We start from the raw sequence: 12,110 nt of genomic DNA, 5'->3' as shown, positions 1-12,110 counted from the left end.
CAACTCATATCTCACTAATACTAAAAACCTTCAATTTCTCAAAATACCAAAATCATAAGCTTCGATGTCGATCGTTTTTGTAAATTACATTTTTGTAAGCAGTAGTCAGCAAAAATATATTTTTCTTTCCTAGGATGTAAGTGTGGCCAACAAGGCCAGTATTTATTGTCCATACCTAATTGCCCGCAATCTGTAGACTATAACCTGGTGTTGTGTGATTTTTAACTTTGTACAATCTGTAGAGCTTGCGAGGTCATTTGAGAGCAGACAAGAGACAACCACTTTGCTGTGGATCTGACGCCACATATAGGTCAGACTGGTTAACAATGGCAGACTTCCTTCCCTGAAGGACATTAATGAACCAAATGGGTTTTTAGAATAATCAAAGTTGTCATCATTACAATTCCTGAGACTACCTTTTATATTTCTGATTTTTAAGTGAATTTAAATTCCAACAGCTGACATGGCTGGATTTGAACACATGCCACACGATTCATGATTAGTATTTGTGCAATACCACCAATAATAGTGTACATCAATCTACTGGTATCACCATTTACTGTGTGGCTTGCTGGCTCAGTGGTTAGCACTGCTACCTCACAGTATCAGAGGCCCAGGTTTAAATCCACCCTTGGGTGACAGTCTGTGTGGAGTTTGCACATTCTCCCTGTATCTGCATGGGTTTCCTCTGGGTGCTCCATTATTAGGTCTCATTTTCCAGTCTGGGTCTGGTGATAGATTCAGGAATACAAAGAGAACAAAGAGCAAAGAAAATTTACAGCCCAGGAACAGGCCCTCCGGCCCTCCAAGCCTGAGCCGATCCAAACGTACTGTTTAAACCTGTCGGTCAATTCCCAAGCATTTGTATCCCTCTGCTCCCCACCTACTCATGGATCTGTCCAGACGCATCTTAAATGAACCTACCATGCCTGCCTCTACCACCTCTGCTGGCAATGCGTTCCAAATGCCCACCGCCCTCTGTGTGAAGTACTTGCCGCGTGTATCCCCCTTAAACTTTCCACCTCTCATCTTGAAAGCATGACTTCTCGCCATTGAATCCTTCACCCTAGGAAAAAGCTTGTCTCTATCCACTCTGTCTATACCCTTCATGATTTTGTAAACCTCAATCAGGTCCCCCCTCAATCTCCTTTTTTGTAGTGAAAATAAACCTAACTTACTCAACCTCTCTTCATAGCTAGAACCTTCCATACCAGGCAACATCCTCGTAAACCTTCTCTGCACCCTCTCCAAAGCAACCACATTCTTTTGGTAATGTGGCAACTATAAGACCATAAGACATAGGAGTGGAAGTAAGGCCATTCGGCCCATCGAGTCCACTCCGCCATTCAATCATGGCTGATGCGCATTTCAGCTCCACTTGCCAGCATTCTCCCCGTAGCCCTTAATTCCTCTAGACAACAAGAACCTATCAATCTCGGCCTTGAAGACATTTAGCGTCCCGGCTTCCACTGCACTCCGTGGCAATGAATTCCACAGGCCCACCACTCTCTGGCTGAAGAAATGTCTCCGCATTTCCGTTCTGAAATGACCCCCTCTAATTCTAAGGCTGTGTCCACGGGTCCTAGTCTCCTCGCCTAACAGAAACAATTTTCTAGCATCCACCTTTTCAAAGCCATGTATTATTTTGTACGTCTCTATTAGATCTCCCCTTAATCTTCTAAACTCCAACGAATACAATCCCAGTATCCTCAGCCGTTCCTCATATGCTAGACCTGTCATTCCAGGGATCATCCGTGTGAATCTCCGCTGGACACGTTCCAGTGCCAGTATGTCCTTCCTGAGGTGTGGGGACCAAAACTGGACACAGTACTCCAAATGGGGCCTAACCAGAGCTTTATAAAGTCTTAGTAGTACATCTCTGCTTTTATATTCCAACCCTCTTGAGATAAGAGACAACATTGCATTCGCTTTCTTAATCACAGACTCAACCTGCATGTTTACCTTTAGAGAATCCTCGACTAGCACTCCCAGATCCCTTTGTGCTTTGGCTTTATTAAGTTTCTCACCATTTAGAAAGTAGTCCATTCCTATATTCTTTTTGCCAAAGTGCAAGACCTCGCACTTGCTCACGTTAAATTCCATCAGCCATTTCCTGGACCACTCTCCCAACCTGTCTAGATCCTTCTGTAGCCTCCCCACTTCCTCAGTACTACCTGCCTGTCTACCTAACTTTGTATCATCGGCAAACTTCGCTAGAATGCCCCCGGTTCCCTCATCCAAATCATTAATATATAATGCGAACAGCTGTGGCCCCAGCACCGAACCCTGCGGGACACCGCTCGTCACCGGCTGCCATTCTGAAAAAGAACCTTTTATCCCAACTCTCTGCCTTCTGTTAGATAGCCAATCCTCAATCCATCCCAGCAGCTCACCTCGAACACCATGGGCCCTCACCTTGCTCAGCAGTCTCCCGTGTGGCACCTTATCAAAGGCCTTTTGAAAGTCCAGATAGACCACATCCACTGGGTTCCCCTGGTCTAACCTACTTGTTACCTCTTCAAAAAATTCCAACAGGTTTGTCAGGCATGACCTCCCTTTACTAAATCCATGTTGACTTGTTCTAATCAGACTCTGCTCTTCCAAGAATTTAGAAACCTCATCCTTAATGATGGATTCTAGAATTTTACCAACAACCGAGGTTAAGCTGATTGGCCTATAATTTTCCATCTTTTGCCTTGATCCTTTCTTGAACAAGGGGGTTACTACAGCCATCTTCCAATCGTCCGGGACCTTTCCTGACTCCAGTGACTCTTGAAAGATCTCAACCAATGCCTCTGCTATTTCCTCAGCAACCTCTCTCAGAACTCTAGGGTGTATCCCATCGGGGCCAGGAGATTTATCAATTTTAAGACTTTTTAACTTTTCTAGCACTATCTCTTTCGTAATGGCAACCATACTCAACTCAGCCCCGTGACACCCTTTAATTTTTGGGATATTACTCCTGTCTTCCACTGTGAAAACTGACGCAAAGTACTTGTTAAGTTCTCCTGCTATTTCCTTATCTCCCATCACTAGGCTCCCTGCATCAGTTTGAAGTGGCCCAATGTCTACTTTTGCCTGTCGTTTGTTTCTTATGTACTGAAAGAAACTTTTACTATTATTTCTAATATTACTGGCTAGCCTACCTTCATATTTGATCCTCTCATTTCTTATTACACTCTTTGTTATCCTCTGTTTGCTTTTGTATCCTTCCCAATCTTCTGATTTCCCACTGTTCTTAGCCACTTTATAGGATCTCTCTTTTTCTTTAATACATTTCCTGACTTCCTTTGTCAGCCAAGGTTGTCTAATCCCTCCCCGGTTAATCTTTCTTTTCTTGGGAATGAACCTCTGTACAGTGTCCTCAATTATACCTACAAACTCCTGCCATTTTTGCTCTAGTGTCTTCCCGGTTAGCCTCTGCTTCCAGTCTATTTTAGTCAGTTCCTCTCTCATGCCCTCATAATTACCTTTATTCAACTGTAACACCATTACATCAGATTTCGCCTTCTCCCTTTCAAACTCCAGACTGAACTCTACCATATTATGGTCGCTACTTCCTAAGGGTTCCCTTACTTTAAGATCTTTTATAGAGTCTGGTTCATTGCAAAGCACTAGGTCCAGAATAGCCTGCTCTCTTGTGGGCTCCATGACTAGCTGTTCCAAAAAGCCATCCTGTAAGCATTCCATGAATTCCCTTTCTTTAGATCCACTAGCAACATTATTTACCCAGTCCACCTGCATATTGAAGTCACCCATGATCAATGTAACCTTGCCTTTCTGACATGCCTTCTCTATTTCCCGGTACATGTTGCGTCCCTGGTCCTGACCACTGTTAGGAGGTCTGTACACAACTCCAATTATGGTTTTTTTGCCTTTGTGGTTCCTCAATTCCACCCACACAGACTCCACATCATCCGACGCTATGTAATTCAATACCATAGATTTAATTTTGTTCTTAACTAACAAGGCAACTCCACCCCCTCTGCCCACCTCTCTGTCTTTTCGATAAGTCGAAAAACCATGGAGGTTTAACTGCCAGTCCTGACCCCCCTGTAACCAAGTCTCTGTGATGCCTACTACATCATAATCATTCACTATTATCTGTGCCATTAATTCATCGGCTTTGTTATGAATGCTACGAGCATTCAGGTAAAGTGCCTTAATGCTAACTTCCTTATTAGAGATGTTGTAAGTCATATGTCCTAAGTTATCCTTGCTTTTTTCTGCATTCTCAGTCTGCCTCAATTTTAAATCCGCCTGGAAACATGCTATCCTGCTGCTTATCTTTCCATTTACCTCCATACTCCCTGTTGCTTTCACTTTCCCTTCCCCCCAACTCAGAAGTTTAAAGTCCTACTGACCACCCTATTTATCCTCTTCGCCAGAACATTGGTACCTGATCGGTTCAGGTGGAGACCGTCCCAACGGTACAGATCCCCCCTGTTCCAAAACTGATGCCAGTGCCCCATGAAGTGGAATCCCTCTTTCCCACACCAATCCCTTAGCCACGTGTTTACTTGCCTAATTTTCTTGTCCCTATGCCAATTGGCACGTGGCTCGGGCAGTAATCCGGAGATTATGACCCTTGAGGACCTGTGCTTCAATTTCCTGCCTAGTGCTTCGTAATGCCCAAACAGGTCCTCCACCCTAGACTTGCCTATGTTGTTGGTACCAACGTGGACCACAACAACTGGATCCTCCCCCTCCCGCTCCAATATCCTTTCAAGCCGGTCAGAGATGTCTCGCACCCTGGCACCGGGCAGGCAACACACCATGCGAGACTCCCGATCCGGCTTGCAAAGGATACTATCTGTCCCCCTAATTATAGAATCCCCTATAACCACTACCTGTCTATTAGCTCCCCCCTCTTGAATGGCCTTCTGCACCATGGTGCCTTGGTCAGTTGGCTCATCCTGTCCAGAGCCCTTTTCCTCATCCGAACAGGGAGCAAGAATCTCGTACCTGTTGGACAAGGTCAAGGGCTGAGGCTCCTCCACTCCTGAACTCTGGGTCCCCCTACCTGCCTCACTTACAGTCACACTCTTTTGTGCCTGATCACTAGCTGAGTGGGAATTAATTAATCTCCCAGGTGTGACTGCCTCCTGAAACAAAGCGTCCAGGTAACTCTCCCCCTCCCGGATATGCCGCAGTGTTTGAAGCTCAGATTCCAGATCATCAACTCTGATCCGGAGTTCTTCCAGCAACCAACACTTGCTGCAGATGTGGTCACTGCCGTTCACAATGGGATCAGCCAGCTCCCACATCATACAGCAACAGCACATCACCTGCCCAGCCATCTCTGCTTAGTTAGTTAATTACTTACTTAGTACAAGTATGAGTTAGAATACCTTCTGATACCTCTCTGCTATAGTTTTTTTTTTACCCTACGTAAGGACTTGATGTATACACACAAAAAAAAACACGAAGTAAATTTTTTAACTAGTCCCCAGTAAAGAAATAAAAATCCTTACCTTAAAAGAAAAAGCAGAGTAGTTAAGAAGGTTAGAGGAGGAGGGCGGGTGGGAGATACTACAGGTGTAGAATCTCGGGTTTAGCCGCCTTCCGGACTTATATACTCACTTTTCCGTCCCGGCTGCCCCTCTGCTCGCCGTCACTTCCTCTGCAGCTCCCGCTCTTTCTGTGGAGAGAGGGGAAAAAAAAAAACACCGCTGCCCGCAGCTGAACCAATGTCTTGTACAATTTTAACATGAATTACCAGCTCTTATACTCAATACACCTTCCAATGAAGGCAAGCATACCATATGCCTTCTTGACCACTCTATCCACCTGTACAGCAACCTTCAGGGTACAATGGACCTGCACTCCCATATCACTCTGCCTGTCAACTTTTCCCAAGGCTCTTCCATTCATTGTATAATTCGCTCTAGAATTAGACTTGCCTAAATGCATCACCTCACATTTGTCTGGATTGAAAGCCATCTGCCACTTTTCCGCCCAACTCTCCAGTCTATCTATATCCTCCTGTATTCTCTGACAGTCCCTTATGCTTTCTGCTACACCACCAATCTTTGTGTCATCTGCCAACTTGCTGATCATACCAACAGTGCCCTCTTCCAGATCATTTCTGTACATTACAAACAACAATGGCCCCAACACTGACCCCTGTGGAACACCACTGGTCACCTTTCTCCATTTCGAGAAACTCCCTTCAACTACTTCTGTCTCCTGTTGCCCATCCAGTTCTTCATCCACCTACCTAGAACACCCTGCACACCATGTGACTTCACTTTCTTCATTAGTCTACCATGGGGAACCTTATCAAATGCCTTACTAAAGTCCATGTATATAACATCAACAGACCTTCCTTCATCTAACAACTTGTTTACTTCTTCAAAGAACTCTATTAAGTTGGTAAAGCACGATTCCCCCCACCCCAACCCCTTGATTAAATAATTCAAGGGAAACATCTACTTCATGTAAAATGTTCTTACCTTTCTAAGCAATTGCAGCGGCACATTTTATCTCAGCCAGTAACCTTGATTCTTACAGAGCTGCTGTTTTCCGACTTGCTGAGGCTACATTAAGCAAATATTTTCCCACACGCTCTAATTACTGTCAGCCATGTTCTGCAGAGCCTGTCAGTGGAAGTTGTTGGCCATTTTGTGCTACCCACTCATGGACATCCGTAATATCTGGTTTTCTCCCACAGTCTAGAGATGTGCAGGTTGGGTGGATTGATCATAATGTCCAGAGGTGTGCAGGTTAGGTGGATTAGCCGTGGGGAAATTCAAGGTTACAACAATAGGGTAGGGAGTGAATCTGGATAGAATGTTCTTCAGAGGGTTGGTGTGGACTCAATGGGCCAAATGATCTGCTTTCATTAGGGATTCTATAATTCAAACAATGTTTAAGATCAAAAGCCAGATGTCACTTCATAATAGCGCTTTGGGTTTAGATAGCACTTTGCATTAGATAGACTCCAAAGTGGTTCAAGAAGACAGCAAATCATCACCTTCTCAAAAACCGTTACGAATGGGCAACAAGAGCTGGCCTTGCCAGTAATACCCACTTCACATTAAATAATCATAATAGAGCTACTCTGTTGTCAAAGCTGGAGATGTTGCCACTGTTGTAATTTGCCGCATCTGCTGTGAGTTCTTGGTGATACCTGCAATGTGTCAATCATAAATCTTCAGCTCAATTGCAATTACATTTAAATGTAATGATTCACACCTGGGATTCTGGAGAAACATCACTGTCATTTCAACAGCATTTTCTTGACCTGTTATCACTTGCCAGATGGTCATATCATATGTAAAAAAAGAATAATCAGAAAACTGCAAGTTATCTGATATCTATCAAAGGACTATCTCTTGACTTTGTTATACCTGTCAGTGTCTTTGAGTAGGATTGTGCACAAGAATACTTGGACTTTTTAGGTAGAAAACATTGACCAAACAACATTATGGAAGGAGATTATTGTTGAATCCCCTTTTTCATTAATATATCCATATTTCATTTGTGCCAAAGAAGTGTATTAAGCCTATTTGCATAATTTAATGTGACAATTTTCTGAATCTCTCATTTACATAATAGTTGCTAAGCACAGGACAGTAGATGATTCATTTTGACAGACAGAATTTCTTTCCACAGCTTTCATTTCTGACTATGTTATTAAAGTGATGATATCCAAACAGTTTCAGAACAAGATATCACTCCAACAACCATATGTATACATAAACCCACAACTGTTCCTGCTCCTTCCAAGATCAGTGGTGCAAGATCTACTGTTTTCTGATAGCTTTTGAAGGAAATAATTGTTATGATCAGTAGAATTTTCGTCACCCTTGTCTGGCATCAATGGTGACAAACAAAATTATTCAGAATCTCAATTTTTTATCTTTTCTTGGAATATGGACTCGCTGGCTGGCCAGCAGTTACTAGCCTTCTTTAGTTGCCCTTGAGAAGGTGGTCATGAGCTGCCTCCTTTAAATGCTACAATTCATGTGCAGTAGATACAATCCATAATGTCATTCAGGTGGGAGTTCCAGGATTTTGACCCAGCAACAATGAAGAAATGGTGATATAATTCTGAGGAGAAAGTGAGGACTGCAAATGCTGGAGATCAGAGCTGAAAATGTGTTTCTGGAAAAGCACAGCAGGTCAGGCAGCATCCAAGAAGCAGGAGAATTGACGTGGTGGGGGAAGGGGAAATGGGGAAACTGGAGAAATCTGAGTTCGCCCCTTCTGGTTGGAGGGTTCCTAGGTTGAAGATGAGGCGCTCTTCCTCCAGCCGTCATGTTGCTATGGTCCGGCGATGGAGAGTCCAAGGTGCATGTCCTTGGTGGAGTGGGAGGGGGAGTTGAAGTGTTGAGCCACGGGCTGGTTGGGTTGGTTGGTCCGGGTGTCCCAGAGGTGTTCTCTGAAACGTTCCGCAAGTAGGTGGCCTGTCTCCCCAATATAGAGGAGGCCACATTGGGTGCAGCGGATGCAGTAAATGATGTGTGTGGAGGTGTAGGTGAATTTGTGGTGGATATGGAGAGATCCCTTGGGGCCTTGGAGGGAAGTGAGGGGGGAGGTGTGGGTGCAAGTTGTGCATTTCTTGCGGTTGCAGGGGAAGGTGCCGGGAGTGGAGGTTGGGTTGGTGGGGGGTGTGGACTTGATGAGGGAGTCACGGAGGGAGTGGTCTTTTCGGAACGCTGATAGGGGAGGGGAGGGAAATATATCCCTGGTGGTGGGGTCCGTTTGGAGGTGGCGGAAATGATGCTGGATGTTACGATGTATATGGAGGTTGGTGGGGTGGTAGGTGAGGACCAGTGGGGTTCTGTCCTGGTGGCGATTGGAGGGGGGGAGCTCAAGGACGGAGGAGCGGGAAGTGGAGGAGATGCGGTGGAGAGCATCGTTGATCACGTGGGAGGAAGAGAGCTTCAAGGCATCCTAGCAAGAGGGGAGGAAGAGAGCTTCTTTAAGGGACCCCCCCCATCTTTTCCTCTGCTACATCAATGACTGTATCGGCGCTGCCTCATGCTCCTACGAGGAGGTTGAACAGTTCATCCACTTTACCAACACCTTCCACCCCGACCTCAAAATTTACCTGGACCATCTCAGACTCCTCCCTCCCCTTCCTAGACCTCTCCATTTCTATCTCGGACGACCAAATCAACATGGACATTTACTATAAACTGACCTACTCCCACAGCTACCTAGACTACACCTCCTCCCACCCTGCCCCCTATAAAAATGCCATCCCATATTCCCAATTCCTTCGTCTCCGCCGCATCTGCTCCCAGGTGGACCAATTCCAATACTGGACAACCCAGATGGCCTCCTTCTTCAAAGACTGCAATTTCCCCCCAACGTGATCGATGCTCTCCACTGCATCTCTTCCACTTCCCGCTCCTCTGCCCTTGAGCCCTGCCCCTCCAATCTCCACCAGGACAGAACCCCACTGGTCCTCCTTCTTCAAAGACCACAATGTCCCCCCAGACGTGATCGATGCTCTCCACTGCATCTCCTCCACTTCCCCTCCCCCCACCTTGTCTCAGTTCCAACCCTCAAACTCAGCACCACCTTCCTAACCTGCAATCTTCTTCCTGACCTCTCCGCCCCCACCCCCACTCCGGCCTATCACCCGCACCTTAACCTCCTTCCACCTATCGCATTTCCAACTCCCCTCCCCCAAGTCCCTCCTCCCTACCTTTTATCTTAGCCTGCTGGGCACACTTCCCTCATTCCTGAAGAAGAAGGGCTCATGCCTGAAACGTCGATTCTCCTGCTCCTTGGATGCTGCCTGACTTGCTGCACTTTTCCAGCAACACATTTTCAGCTCTGATATAATTCTGAGTCAGGATGTTGAGTGGCTTGGAGGGGAATTTGTAGGTGGTGATGTTCCATATCTGCTACCCTCGACCTTCTTGATGAAAATAGTCATGGATTTGGAAGGTACTGTCTCAGGATCTTTGGTAGATTTCTGCAGTGCAGTTTATACATAAGGTGTATGACAGAAGGTAGAGGGAGTGGATGCAGTGTCAGTCATATGGGCTGCTTTGTCTTGAATGGTGACAAGCGTCTTGAGCACTATTGGAGCTGCACTCATCCAGGGAAGTGGAGAGTTTTCCATCGCACTCCTGACTTGTACCTTGACAATGGTGGAAAGGCTTTAGGAAGTCAGGAGGTGAGTTAAGCACTGCAGTGCCTGATAGAAGTGTATAAAACAATGAGTGGTGTTGATAGAGTTAATGGTAGTTGTCTTTTCCTTAGGATAGGGGATTTCAAGATTAGGGGCACATTTTTATGGTGCAAAAAGAGAGATTTAAAAAAGGACACAAGGGACAAATCTTTTACACAAAAGGTCTTTCACGTGTGAAATGAACTTCTGAAGAATTGGTGGATGAGGGTACAATTACAATGTTTAAATGACATTTGAAGAAGTACATGAATGGGAAAGGTTTGAGGATAAGGCCCAGGAGCAGGGAGGTGGGACTAGTTTAGTATGGGATTATGTTCAGCATGACTGATTGGACTGAAGGGTTTGTTTCTGTGCTGTATGACTCTGACTTAATGGGTCCTGATGAAGGGCTTTTGCCCGAAACGTCGATTTCGCTGCTCGTTGGATGCTGCCTGAACTGCTGTGCTCTTCCAGCACCACTAATCCAGTATTTGCTTTCCAGCATCTGCAGTCATTGTTTTTACCACCTTAATGGGTCCGACCTACTATTATAGCCAATGCATTTATATCCGGAGTTCAATTGAATTTCTATCAATGGTAACCCCCAGTGTGTTGACAGTGAGAGATAGTGATGGGAACGTCATTGAGTGTTGAGGGGTAGTGGTTAAATCATCTCCAATTGGCTGGCATTTATGTTGTGAATGTTACTTATCACTTGTCAGCCTGAGCCTGCTTAAACCAGTTGTTTGTTTGAACATGGACTGCTTCAGTAACTGAGGAGTTGCGAATGGGTGCTGAACATTGTGCAATTATCAGCGAACATCCCCAATTCTGACCTTATGATGGTCATTAGCGAAGCAGCTAAAGGAGGTTGGGCCAAAGACATTACCCTGAAGAACTCCTGGAGATATATACTGAAGCTGAGATGACTGACCTCCAATAACCATGGCCATTTTTCTATGTGCCAGCTATGATTCTCACCAGCAGAAAGCTTTCCCTCCTAATTACCATTGATTCGAGCTTTGGTAGGGTTCTTTGATGCCACACTTGGTCAAACATGCCATTGATGTTGTGGGCTGTAACTCTTACCTCACCTCTGGAAGTCAGCTCTTTTGTCCATATTTGAACTAAGACTGCAGTGAGGTCAGGAGCTGAGTGGCTCTGGGAGAACCCAAACTGGGCATTGCTGAGCAGGTGTTGTTCAATAGCAATGTAGATGACACTTTCCAGCATGTTACTAATGATCTATGGTAGGCTGATGGGGTGGTATTCGGCTAGGTGCATATATCATGGTTTCTGAACATCACATACATGGGGGATTTTTCACATTGTCAGGGAGATGTCAGTGGTTATAGCCAAAACTGTTTGAGAAAAAAATTGCACTTTATCCTTCAAACCTTAAATGGCAACTACAGAATTTTACCATCTACTGATGACAACATTATTTCCATGTAATTATATCTCATTAAAGCCTCAACTCACCTTATTTACACTTTTCTTTCCTCTAGAAACAACAGACTACACATTCCCATTGTGTAAGCAGGAAGTGAGTTGGTAGCACTGTGGTGATGTCATTGGACTAGTATTCCAGGAGCCCAATTGTTCTGAATACATGGGTGAAAGTCTCACCATCTGAGTTGTTGAAATTTTAATTTAATAAAATTCTGGAATTAAAAGCTAGCCAGTCTTTTGTTGTAAAGCCCATCTGACTCACTGATAACTTTTGTGGATGGAATTCTGCAATCCTTACTCATTGACTTGTGTGTGACTTTAGTTGTCTAGCAATGTAATTGGCTTTTAACTATTGTCTGGACAGTTAGGATTAGTAACAAATGCTGGAATAACTCATGATGACACATCCTGTGAAGTAGTAAGGGAAGATTTGGTTGCTAGAGTCCATCTGAGCCTAACTGTTTCTTTACAACAATATCCTGCATGCTTCAAGGCCACCATTCTTTCATCCATGCAATCAATATTA

This window comes from Chiloscyllium punctatum, chromosome 25 (genome assembly GCF_047496795.1).
Source record: "Chiloscyllium punctatum isolate Juve2018m chromosome 25, sChiPun1.3, whole genome shotgun sequence".
In the NCBI taxonomy this organism is placed as follows: Eukaryota; Metazoa; Chordata; class Chondrichthyes; order Orectolobiformes; family Hemiscylliidae; genus Chiloscyllium; species Chiloscyllium punctatum.
The sequence above is the reverse complement of the archived record's forward strand: the minus strand, read 5'-3'. Positions refer to the sequence as shown.